Source organism: Platalea leucorodia (genome assembly GCF_965183815.1).
Source record: "Platalea leucorodia genome assembly, chromosome: 12".
Classification (NCBI taxonomy): Eukaryota; Metazoa; Chordata; class Aves; order Pelecaniformes; family Threskiornithidae; genus Platalea; species Platalea leucorodia.
Genome location: NC_138834.1, coordinates 12,970,411 through 12,983,097, shown reverse-complemented (window position 1 = coordinate 12,983,097; position 12,687 = coordinate 12,970,411). Strand labels below are relative to the sequence as shown.

General features: G+C 38.2%; 1 protein-coding gene across 6 annotated transcripts in view; it reads left to right on the top strand.

The window, feature by feature from the left end:
• Positions 1-12,687, top strand: part of MTMR3 (myotubularin related protein 3) — an 80,735-nt gene that overhangs the window by 22,406 nt on the left and 45,642 nt on the right. For 5 of the 6 annotated variants that reach the window (XM_082324715.1, XM_082324719.1, XM_082324717.1 and 2 more), the window contains one exon: positions 10,109-10,189. The gene's annotated coding sequence lies outside the window, so the exon portion shown is untranslated. Of the gene's footprint in view, positions 1-6,539; positions 6,640-10,108; positions 10,190-12,687 lie in introns of those variants that run through there. The other variant, XM_082324718.1, reaches the window with a different exon arrangement.

The following is a 12,687-nucleotide window of genomic DNA, read 5'->3' as shown; positions in this document are numbered from 1 at the left end:
GTTAAATTTTGCTGGCTGATAACGATTCAAATGTAAAACAAAAAGTGGATAACTGAAGTTTCCTGCATACTGATGTACATCTTTATTAAAATCTGGGATTAAATCATATTTAAAATGAAAATTACCTGATGCATCAACAGAATTAGCCCTTGAGCTACACTCACTTCTACAGTACCTGTGGGAAAGATGTGGATGCGTTGTGTTTAGGTAACTTGCTGAAGAGCCCAAACTTTTTGTTTCTTTAAGTTGATGATTATCTCTTAATTACAACCAAGTCTTTTCTAGTAAACTAGGTTTGTTTTGAGTCACACAGGGAAGGAGTGAATGTTCTCTGAAGGATAAAACACTTAAATGACTTCACGCCTCTGATGTTCTGTGTATTATTAGTGTTCTTCCTTCCCAGGGTTTGTTGTATCTACCAATATGAATGAGTTTCTCTAGGGAAAATAAGTGAGAGAGGTTTTAAGTCAGGGTTTGCCAGACTTGAATGAATCCACACCAAACCAAATTTTGGCAAAAAATGTGTTCTGGGTAGTCCCATTAGTTCTAAGTGTCTGGATGTACAGGCAAATCCATTCTTACAGCACTTCAGCACTAGAAGCAAAGGTTGCTGTAGGTTAAGTGCTTCTAGTGTTGAATTGTTGTAGGAATGCCATTTGCCTGTACCTACAGACACTTGTTACTATCTTGCGTTACTAATTTGTCATGCCTTTTTTTAAAGGGCATTTAGTATAAAATATGATCCTGGAGTAATACCTCTTTTTGGTAAAAACTAAGCAACTACACAGAACTTGGTGTGGGTTGATGTAAGTGAGCAGGTAGGAAATGCAGACTTCAATCTTCACGTTCCCTAGAGAAACTCATTCCTGTTGGTCGGTCTAGCTGTTGAAACAGTGATTTCAAAGGGGATATAGTTACCATATAGGATTGATTTCTTTTTCCAAATAAGGCAAATATCTGCTGGTACCCTCCTAAGGGAGCTTGAACATGTAGGTCAATGGATTTTTAATTATTTAACTAAATAGAGGAATGGGGAGGGGAGAGGCTGTGGCTAGGAGATATTAACTGGGGATATGTCAAACCGTGTTTCACTAGTAGAGTTGCAATCTATTGCAGAACTTAATTTTAATTCTAACTGAAGCTCAGTGTTTCGATATACACATGTGCTTTGGAAACAACCACAAAACCTTCTTTGGTGCCTCTCTGAAATGCGTAAATATGTTTAACTGTGGCTTCATGCTGTTTAGTTTTTTAGAATAAGCATATTCTGTTAATCCAAGTAAATTCTTTCCTGGCTCTGAATGTCTGTGCAACTTCAGTGTAAACTGACAAGCTTGTGGTCTTCCAGGGTTATGGAAGTTGTTATATAGAGAAAAGATTTTAGGGAGTTGTCTTGACTGAACCCATCCTCCCTGGGTAGTCTGGAAACATGACTTCAGAGATGGTAATTGTTCTTGCCTTTGACATGTTCGAGATTTGAACAAGATGGTTGCATAGCGTACTGCCTTGGTTTAGTAGCTGGAGGGCTACTGGATGTAAAAATAAATAAGCTTTAAAAAATTTACATAATAGAGCCAGCTGGTTCTAAAACACCACTGTTGTGCCTTTAGAGGAATAAATTTTGCAGTTTGACAAAATTAACTAGTCTATTTGAAGACCTCTGTACTTACATACATTATGAGTATCTAGTATTAACTGATCTTCAAAACTAGTTACCAAAATTGAAATACAGTAAGACTAGCTTCAAATTTCTTTAGGCGATCTTAAGAGATGCAAGACTATGTATTGTGCCTCATGCCTCCCACATCAAAGGGCATGTGCAAATGCTGTTTAAATCCCTGGTATTTGATTAGGCTCTCAAGCGAGGTAGTCTGGCTGTTCAGAGCTCCTCACTGTAGTTTGATATGCAGATGGCTCAGTGTCCTTTTTCTGCGTGTTTGTAGGATCCTTTTCAAGGCATCTCCAGGTCTTACTTAGGTGCAACTTGCAAATGGAAAGTAGTGTTTTGCCACTTAGATTTCCTGCTTCTGAAGTAACTGGCTTTCCATGAGTGGAAAAAGATGGGAGTAAACAACTCTTAATATTTGCAAGATATTGAAGTGATTTAACTATAGGAGAAAAGGTATTTACTCTTCTGCTTTTTCTCCTAGCTTTAGTGAATTGAATCAGCTGACCAAAGAAGGGACATCAAGTATCAGGGTTCTTGGAGGCAGTGTGCTGGTAGATCAGCCAAACCAGTTTGTCCCTTGTGTTCTAAATATAGGAAGCCTCCTTAACTGGGGAAGGCATCTGAGTTCTGTGTCCATCTTAACACAAGTCGGGAGCCTAAGCTCTTCACTGCTGTGCCTAGCTGAAGGGCAATGCTAGTGTGAGTCTTTGCTCCTGCTGTAGAAAACTTGGCTAGTAACAAGAGCGTAATGTTGAAAGTCTGGAGAAGTTAAAGCTGGAAATGGATTGATGCAATAACCTGTTTGTTCTAGCCTGGAAGGGGTTAGCTGCTCAAGTGTAAGGAAGGCGGTAACCTGCTCTGGTAAATCGTGTGTCTGACTTTAAACTGGAACTTGCTGTCTAAATAGGAGCTAGCAGAAATTTCCTTATACTCACTTAAGCTGCTAGTGTTTCCTTACCCAGCCCTTGCCAGTCTCCTTATCATGCAAAAGCAGACATGGCTTTATCTCTTCATAATTTGACTTTTGCCTTACAGTGTTTATAGATATTAAGTGGCTGGTTGAATAGTGAGTTCTGTTGATGCCTTGGCAGTCTTGTGGATGATGCCCAAACAAGTAGTTGGACTGCTCTCTGGAAAACAGCTGTTTGTGATCCTAGAAAAGCTAGCCTAATTCTTTATGAACTCCTGAAATGTGAAATTTAGGTGGTCGGTTCATAAAAAGGGGTTTCTTGTGACTAAATAAAGCTGGCTCTCTACCTGTATAAGCTCTTTGAATATGATTACTTGGTTCAGTTGTGTTACCAGGATTGTTTTGCGTGTACCAATAAAAAAAATACCTGAACTCAATGCTTTTCTTGTATTGAATTAACTTACTGTTTTATACTCTAAATCAACAGTACTGCTACTGCTGTGATCAAACATACTTATCCCCTGCCATGCTTGGTTGGAAGAGAGGAGCTCTTCATCCCTGAGTTCACAGATGCTGGCAGGAGTATCATTGCTGTGCATTACACCTAAAGACACCTTACGTTCCTGTTGGTACAGCGTAGTTGTATGCTTAAGAGCTCTAATGCAGATCAGGGCTTTTTGAGGGTAATTAGTATTTGAACTGTAAACTATGCCATTTAAACTTAGTCTACTTAATGCTTTGAGAAATAAATATAGAAGTAGTTTGAGATGAGCAAGCTAAGTTCTGTAAAGAAAATGTCACTTCTGCAGGTGTTGAAGTGATTCTTAAGCTACCTCAAATTCTGTAAAAACTAAATGTCATGCAGTTGCTTTCAGGCCTTGCTTATCAGCATCTGGTCTGGAAACAGCATTGTAGGGTAGTGGTGCTATAACCTGACCTCTTTCTGGGTTAGTTTTGGCTTGCATCTACGAGTTGGATTATGTCATGAGGGGTCTGAAATGTCAAGAGTTTGGTGTAAGATAAGGAAGGGGAGGAGTATGGGAGCAGTACCTTTTCTGATGGCTCACCGTGTTTCAGGGCATGCAAACGTAGTCTATTTTAAAAGTAAAAACATCTTAAGTGTCACATTAAAAAGCATTTTTGGAGTGTGCCACAACTTTACCAAGTGCTAGTGTTAGACCATTTGAAATGATTCACTTTCACACTTGTGTAAGGTAGTCCAGTGTAAGTCATGGAACACCGAGCCTCTCCAATGGCCTTCTGTTCCTCGATGGAGACAGTGAAGGTGTGTAGGCATCTCACCCAAATGGCCTCCTTGACAGAACAGGTTTTTTCCAATGCAACTTAAGGATTAATGGATTAAAACTTTAGTCCATAATTGCTTTGTGCAAGGTGTGCAGTAAAAGAAAGGGACGTCTGGTCATAGGCCTTGATAACAGAAAAGAGACTTTTCTGTGTTCCTAGCTGTGTAGCTGATCAATGCTGTTGCTCTGAGCCGCTGTGGGGGGCTGAGTTTCCTGTTACGGACGCCTTATAATAACTTAACCTACTCAATGTGTTGAGAAATAAAGGTTTATTCCTAGCAGGTACTTGGTATTTCAATAAAGTTGTCTTATGACAAAAGCATTAAGTCGTCTTTTGTTAAAGAGGTTTTAAAAGCTTTGTGCCAAACAAAGTATGGTGAAAATGAGGTCAACTTACACACTTAGGAGCCAATAGCTGTAACTGCATGTATGTTGTCCTAAAGTAGCTCAATGAGTAAAAAAAAAAAATCTCATGGGAGTGTAACTTGAAACTCCAAAGGAGTCTTCAAATCAAATTTGCTTCTTTAGTCCTTCCTATTTTCAAAACTTTCTTTTGTTAATTACTCGTAGATCTCTCTAGTGTTGCCTTGACTGTCAATAAAATACAGCCTGTAAGGAGCCTGTTCTCTGGGTATTGGGTAATGCTGCTCTCCTGGAACAGCAGCTGCCTCCGTTCCAGTACTCATCCAGTTAACAGAACCGACTGAGTTAAAGCAAAATGTTACTGGAGAGCAAAGGAGGATGAATAGGAGTTTCAGGAGGATGATTAAAACCTGTGAGACTTTGATTAACAACCTCTTATCCCTATTTGTTTATTGCCTTACTTCTAGAAACTTACTTCTAGAAAGGAAGAAATAAGTGGGGGAGTGTTGACTCATGGCAAATGGGCTGAGGACCTTAGTGGAAAAATGGGAAGTATGAGGAGCAAATTATTCCCTTCTTACTCTGCTCTGCCATTTCAAATGGAAACTTTTGCTGCCTGGTCTCAGTCTTGCTCACTTGCTTTTTCTGTTTTGTAACTTCAATCTGATATTGCCCTATTTTTCGTGCCTTTTTGGTTACCTTTTGATGTAATTTTCCCTCCCCAACACAGCTGGTCACCGTTCTAGCTTACAACCTACACAAGCCTGCTCGGTTTCCATCGGCTCAGGCCCTGGTCAGCATTCTGTGTCCTGTCAGCTTTCAGCTGTGACTACCAGATTCAGATCCCATCCTCGCAGATCCCTCCACAGTTCAGACCGATCTGTATAGCTCGTTGGTCCTTCTTGGTAGATATTACTTGTCCGTCACGCAACATAAAGTTGAGGAATACAGCGTAACTGAAATAAAAGGAAAATGATAGAATGGGTTATTAATTTCAACTTTAAACTTCGAGTGGCTCATCAGATGATCTCTGATGGGTAAATTGTATCCTGGCTTATGTATGAACAATTGCAGCATTTTGATCTCTGGGGTTTATCCAAATGAAAAAGGAATTCAAAGACAAGAAAACCTGAAATCTTATAAGAAAAAGCGACATTTTCTTCAGATCTTGGTTTCAAGCTTGCTGTGATGTTTTGGCCTGGGAGGTTTTGAGAGCAGTGAAGGAGAATACTGATATATAATCTTTTATTCAGAAACACTCTTTTCTAAAAAACCCCTCACTTATTGGAGTAATTAATACTCTAATCCCACTTAAGTTCCACTGATTTTTTTTTTTATTCTTTAGATCAATTAAGGAGAAATGGACTTTTTCTAATGCAAGATCAAACTTCTCTTTACTGCTATTAGATATCTGCAGTCTCAGCAGTGCTTTTACTGCCTTTCCTATGGCATTCTTCTGTCGTTTCAATCTTTGCTTACTGTTTGAGATGTTTTTCATTTTAGTATTGACCAGTTGCTTCTACATTTAATTTTTGAAGCGTATAAGAGAAGTGATATTTTTTAACTAGTATGCAAAGATAATCAGCTTCATCAAACTGCTTTAAAAACAGATTAATGCCTTTTCTGAGTGGGAAGATGAAGGAAAGTAATATGCCTCCCTATATAGGGTCCCACAGGAAGCTAAAGTACTTACCATTAATGTATGAGTCAGTGCAGCAACCGATGTTGACAAAACTTTTTTGATGCTTTGGACTCCTATAATTAATTTTATTCTTCACTCACAGAAGCACAAGTAGAATGGAAAATGGAATAAGAAAGTTTCAAAATGCTCTTACGTAGGACACTTCCCATCCGTGTTAAGGGAAAGCAAGATAGTTGGTATGGCTATTGATCTCTGCTTATTCTGTCGTGCATTTGAGTATCAATGCATATGCTTCACATTCAATTGCTTTCCAAGCTGGAAATGATGTAACTTAATCTGGGGAAGTGTATCACAGAGGAGAATACACATGGCAGTATAAACAAGAAAATACCTCCCTGAATATCAGCATTCCTTCCTCTCTGTGTACGTGTTTTAAAACTGGCTATAAAGTAGTAACCTTGCGCTATCCAGCCGCAGGAGCAACTGTATTCAGGGTGACAGTCCCAATGCTTGCATCCCCTCTGCGGTTTTTCGCTTGGCCGCAAGCTAACCACATCACCCCACGTGGTAGGTAGCTGATAGTAGTACTTTGTTCCTATTCCTTAGCACACTAAGAATATGGTAAAAATAGTTTTAGGGGAAAGCAAGCTAAAATCCACTAGGAAGAACATAAAGAGGACAAGAGCAACCTATAACCAACATGCAAGCTAAGGCTGAACAGAAAGCGGCCAAACAAAAAGGTGACGAAATGGTAAGTGCGTGATGATGTGGTGCAAGAGGAGGTTCGGTCACTGCCGAGCTAGGTTATGTGGGAACAGTAATATTGCGAAGTTAGAAATGTAAACAGGAATAGAGAACTTTTAATCAGAAGCTGCGCTTGCATAATATTAAGCTTGTGACATGGGGTGGCATAACCAGTGTGGAAACGCCATGTTTCAGCAAAGAGGAAAAAATACACCTTCAGAATAGTCAGTTACCAGAAGAAAGTTTGGTTTAGTTTTATTTTTCTACATCTTTATGAGCATAGCTTTGTCTGCAGCTAGAGAATATTTGGATTTGTTTTTTTCCAAAGCTGCTATTGTCTTCTGTCACGTCACTTTATACTTATCAAATCATACCTCTTCTGTTCTTGCTAGATACAGTCTTTCAGCTAAGAAACTGAGGTGACAACTTTCCAATCATCTGATTAAATAAACATGCTTAGTAAAACTTAAGAGTGTTTTTCCTAACTATTTGCCAATGTTTTAAATAAAATGTCAAGAAAAACGTCACAGGCTCATGGTATAATTCAGGTTGGAGGTCAGGTAGTCCAACACCCTGCTCAGAGTGGGGCCAGCTTTGCTGTTGGATCAGGTTGCTCAAGGGCGGGGAGGCTTTGGGGTATCTCTAGGGATGGAGGTTCTACAACTTGGAAACCTGTTGCAGCGCTCAACCATTACTCTGAATTTTCCCCCACAATTATATTACTTGTGTTTCACTATTACAGTATGATCGCTATATCATTCTGCTATGTTACTTCTCCATAGCATCTTCCAAGAAAAAACAATGGAGAGAAGGCCCAGGTGCTAGTTAAAGTGTTGACCGAATGCCCAAGTTCCCAAAATAGTCAACAGAGGAGGATCCTAAGAAGATGGTTCAAGGCAAAAAGCTTAGTTTAAGTGTTCTCGTTCGCATCACCTGAAGTACTGGAGCTCTATGACAGAATGACTTCTTACATGTTTAAAATTGGGCAGTATTAGTATGTTCTTCAGCACCCGTGCTTAAAACAAATCTAAAACAAACAGCTATGAGAATGTGCCAGCCTAATAAGAAGGATGGTGCAAAGCCAATTCCTGTAGTAGACATGTTTGGCTTTGTAGGATTTACAGAAAGAAATAGTCCTGTTCCCTTTTCCATCTGCTACCCTTTGCTTTCCTAATGGTGCCAAACCTGTGCTTCGTGGATCAAGCAGAAGCGGGAATGCAAGGAAATGGCGGGAGGGTGGGGGGCTGCATCACCCTCCTCAGGGGCAGCAAAGGTAGATGTGCTCAGCTGCATTAATTAAACAGTTACACACCAGTACTTGTGATTGCTCCTAGAGTAATTAGGGGTTTTGAGATGGTAGTAGAATTCATAGCGATGTTTCTTCTTACAGTTGGTGCCTTTTTTTTTTTTTGGCACAAGTTGTTGATTTAGGAAGTGATAACATTTGAGGTGCTTATCTGTGACTAGCAGCCCTGCAGGAGGAATGCCGATGAGCGTGTCGTCAAGTGTTTTCTGAATACTGGCAGGAATAAAGTGGAATTATTAACGCTTATATTGGAACGTTTTTCTCCTGTTTTTAAACTTCTCTACAGAATGCTTGAGATTCAGTGGCTTCTTCCAAACCTCGTTAAATTCAATAAAAAGCTTATTGCAGATTTTGTGAGTTGTTTTTTTTTTTCTTGGACCTAAACCACACAAAATAAGTTTACCTCCTGCTACCCTAAATGTGTATCTTGCCTTTTTAAAAGCAAGGACGTGGCCAGAAAACTGTCTCTGAAGAGTTGTTCTAGAGTTGTATAGTCTCCCTTCATAGCTTTTTTTTTTTCTTTAGTAAGCTTGCTAAGTATCCCTATCAAAGGTGACTTTGTACAACCAAGCAGCTGTAGAGTTGAACTTGTTGCATGATCAAGCTGGTACCTCAAAGTAAAACTCTGTCCTTTCTGCTTCGTGCGCCATATTTCATTATCAACGCGTAAAGCTATTGGAATTGGTAGTTGGCTTGTTGGTTGAGAGATTTTAAAATAAAAAAAATTGTTGACCTCTGTTGCAGGTAACTAAATGTTGCTTTTAGAGACTACTTTATAAAATTGTAATTCATGATTAGCTGAGGTTTTTAACAGCTGTGATCATTCCTGGGGTGTTTTCTGTTAAGTCAGGGCATCCTCATGTCTCAGTTTTTTTAAAGAATGGCTCAATGTAGGTACGAGATTCCCCTAAAGTGTGTCCACCTTGTGAAATGTTAGGATTTCTTTTGCTTGATGCATCTAAGTTTGTACTTTTTAAACTTTCTGCTATGTCCTAAAATGATGTATCCTTTTTTGCGTACTGAGAGTATTTTTTATTTTTTTCCTGTTATAAGCCATAAACTAAAGGACATTATAAATGCAAAATAGAGATTTTTTTTTTTTTTTTTTTTAATGGACCAGAATGTGAAAATTATCACTAGTTGTGGCACATCAGAATACAAGCAAACTATTTCTAGCAGCAGGATTATATGTTTATATAAGTTAGACTTTCCAGGCACATACATATGCGGTATGCTATTGGGATAGCTTCCAAGTTATTGTGAAGAGCAAATCGTCTGGTACGCTGGATACAAGGGAGTGGTATTCCATTGGTTTGGCTGTTTGCATGCTGTAGGAATGGTCGGTTTTAGTCCGGAACTTTAATTTTAGATTTTGGGTATTTTAGTATAGAACTTGGTGTTCCACGTGACTCAAGCTGTTGGAGGAGTCGTTCAGATGCTATAGAAGACGTCTGCGAATACCTACTGAAGTGACTGCATGCGAATGAGGCAAATCAGATATTTTATCCGTATAATTTTTCTGACAAATGTATATTTGCGACACAATACTTAAAAATTTATTTTTTAGGAAATAATTGTACAGCACTTGGAAAGTCAAAAAGATAGAGCTTAGGAGGAATGGTGTCATATGAGCATTGCTGTTTGCCCGGGCTTTTTTGCAGCTTTGCCCAAAAGTACTTAGGCAATACCCAGTATTTAGGGGTCTTCATCTGCTTTCTTGGGGGGTGAAAAAGCTATTTTTAGTGTAAAATTAAAATGCACTTTTGAAGATCAGTACAAAACCAGTTGGATCTTCTGTAAAAGAGCTCTCCTGTAGCCTGTATTGCTAAGTAATTTTTTTTTTCGACTGCTGTGTACCAAAGAAGTTTAAAAAAAAAAAAAAAAATTGAATTGCTTTGTGGCCACGATTTCTGAACTATTCCTTACCAGAAAAGAGGCCTTAACCATCAGATGTGTGCCTATCAGAATCCAATCACTGAATTCCTTCTTTGGGCATAGTAAGATCTCAGTAGTTACAACTTACATAGTAGTTAGTACTTTTTACTTTTCCTTTTTAATTAAGACAAACTAACGTAAGAGTTGAGTTTCTTGTATAAGTTGCTAGCTATTTAAGAAGTGTTTTTTTTCAATTGAAGGATCATGCCTTAAAGTATTGTCTTTTTATTTGCAGTTGCCAATGTGAAGTATCGGAAGAGTATTGTTTGAAACTTTCTGGGACAAAGAGGACTGTTTTATTATCTCTCATTCTTTGGTAAGCTAATTGTGTTATTTTGGTACGACAAACTACCTGTTGAAGGTGGATTCTATGGTTGTCATTGATTACTCAAAGCATTTTCCAAGATGTTAGACAAAAATCAATATTTTACTGAGTTGGAATTTGCAACCTTTAATTTAAAAAAAAAAAAAAAAAAAAAAAAAGACTTCTGATTCTTACTTGTACACAGTCTTCAAACATGATTCTTTGTCTGTCCTGCTCCTATTGCTGAGTAATGTGTAAATGTCCGTATTGTTAGCGGCTTCCCCAGTAAATACTTTTGAAAGTTATTCAGTTACTTCTAGATGCAGTGCCAGGAAAGAGGGGAAACCTTGCTGTCAGGGATTGAAATGTGGGAAACTAAGTGTTTATCCTTATCTCAGAATAATTTCCTTCCACATGTGAAAGGGGAAGAAGTGTTTTCACTTTGTAACAGAAGCATCTTTTGCTAAAGCCAGATCACATTCTTGAATATTTCACGCTCAAATTTTCTAATGCTTCTTTGTCAAAACCTTTGGATTCCCATCTAAAACTTTTACAGGGCAGCTGTGACACAGCATGTAAATAGCTATGTTTTGAGACTGAGGGTCAACTCAATTTGATTTTGATACTAAAATAAATGGGATTCAGGATCTGGACAGAGAAGGCAGCTGAAGAAAGTGAAACACTTGGGTACTTCCTTTTTCCTTTTTTCCCTCCAGTTTTTCTTTTTCCTTGCTGTAAATCCAACTACATTTAAATATATGTGAATGTAAGTGATCCTTTATTTATATAATCTTTTTTGTTTAGAATCACTGGCAAACAGATGGTTATTGCTAATCTTAATTATGTACATAATTTAGACCAGAAGGCACATCTAAAATGAAAGGTAATTAAGATGTTCCTGTACCGGCTGAACAGAGTCTGAGGTTACAACCTTAACTAGACGTTTATCCTTTCAAGCAGAACGTAAGGATGGAGAATTAACAAGACTAACCTCTTTTTAGTGTAATTTAATATACGTGAAACTGCAGTTGAAAGGGCAGCACAGTAAATTGATAACATAACTTTTTTTTGATCAGGACTGAGGCCAAAAAAGGTTATTTCTAACAGTAAAACCAAGTTTCACTACACTATTTACATCTCTTTTATATGTTATCCTATTTATATAGTGGGAGACTGAATTTGAGGGTGCTTTTTATGAAGATGTTTTCTTGGTCAGTTATTATCTAAGCTGTATTTGAACATTTCCATTTAATTTCTGGGAAATGGTTTTTACTGTCATGGAAGAGCTGATGATTTGCCAGCTGCAGTTAAACACAACGAGAATTCTGATTCCGTTCTGTTGCTAATCAAGGAAGATGGTATGGGTCAACTCGAGAATAGATTTCTTCAGCCAGTCTCACTTTGTCTCAAGCTGCCCTTCAAGGTAGCATGGTGTGTTAATGATCGCGGGTACAATTCAACGGAGTGGCTTGTTGGGGTTCGCAATATGGAGAATGTCCTCGCTCTTAAAGCGAGGGTGAGCAATCCCTGTACTAGGTGTCACACAAGCACTGCGATCCTTTTTCCATTCACACGACTAACCTGGAAGGGTTTGCCGAATGTACGGATGGAAATGGATTAGAAAGAAATTGAGATTGAAAGTGTGGTTTCGGAGTTAATTCACACAATCTCAGTATGGGCTGCTATGGAGAATAGCGCGTGGTCCCCGGCCCTGGTCCCAGTGCTGTATTTCCTTCCCCTGGTGCTCAACCCAGTGATCGTGAAATCATGAAGGGAGTGGGATCAGCTTGTTGACGTGATGGGAAATGAATTATTTCTTTCGGTATATTCACTGTCCCTCAGATCGCTGAACTTCATTCTAACAATTCAATGTTTATTGCTATTTTGCCAGCAATTTTTAGAAGTACTTTTGTGTTGTGGCAGTTTAGTTGATGAAATGTTTCACTAATACCTAGAAGCAGTGTGAGCGTGCAAACTATTTGTTTTAGAACCAGTCTTATAAGTTCTTGTCCCATTTATCTTGGCAACATCACAGTTTATATCTGATAATCCTGATTAAAACTGAAACTACCATATTTTTTTCACACAGCTTTCCCAAAATTCACCTTAAAAAGGAAGATTCTCACATTCACATAAAAAGCCACAGTATTGTATTAGAAGCTGTTTTGCAGCTGAATGCAGCAATTAGAATAAGAAACTTGTTCTGCAGTAATTTGGATAGTTTCTGCTGATGGTTTATGCTGGATTTTAGGAGCACAGCTGTAAGAAATTGTAGAAAATATAATTTTTAAGCTAGTACTGTTTTTATAAATATGCAGATGGTTATATAGTAAACTTTAAAAATAAATATCTCATCAATCTGAAGTATAAAAGAATGATTTTGTTACAGCACAGTGCCAAATACATTAAAACTTTTCATCAGTGATATTAAGCATGCTTTAGATTTGTAATAAAGCTTATCTTTTTAATTAGGTCGGTGTTTCTTTGATAATTGTTCTTGAAGTTGAAGG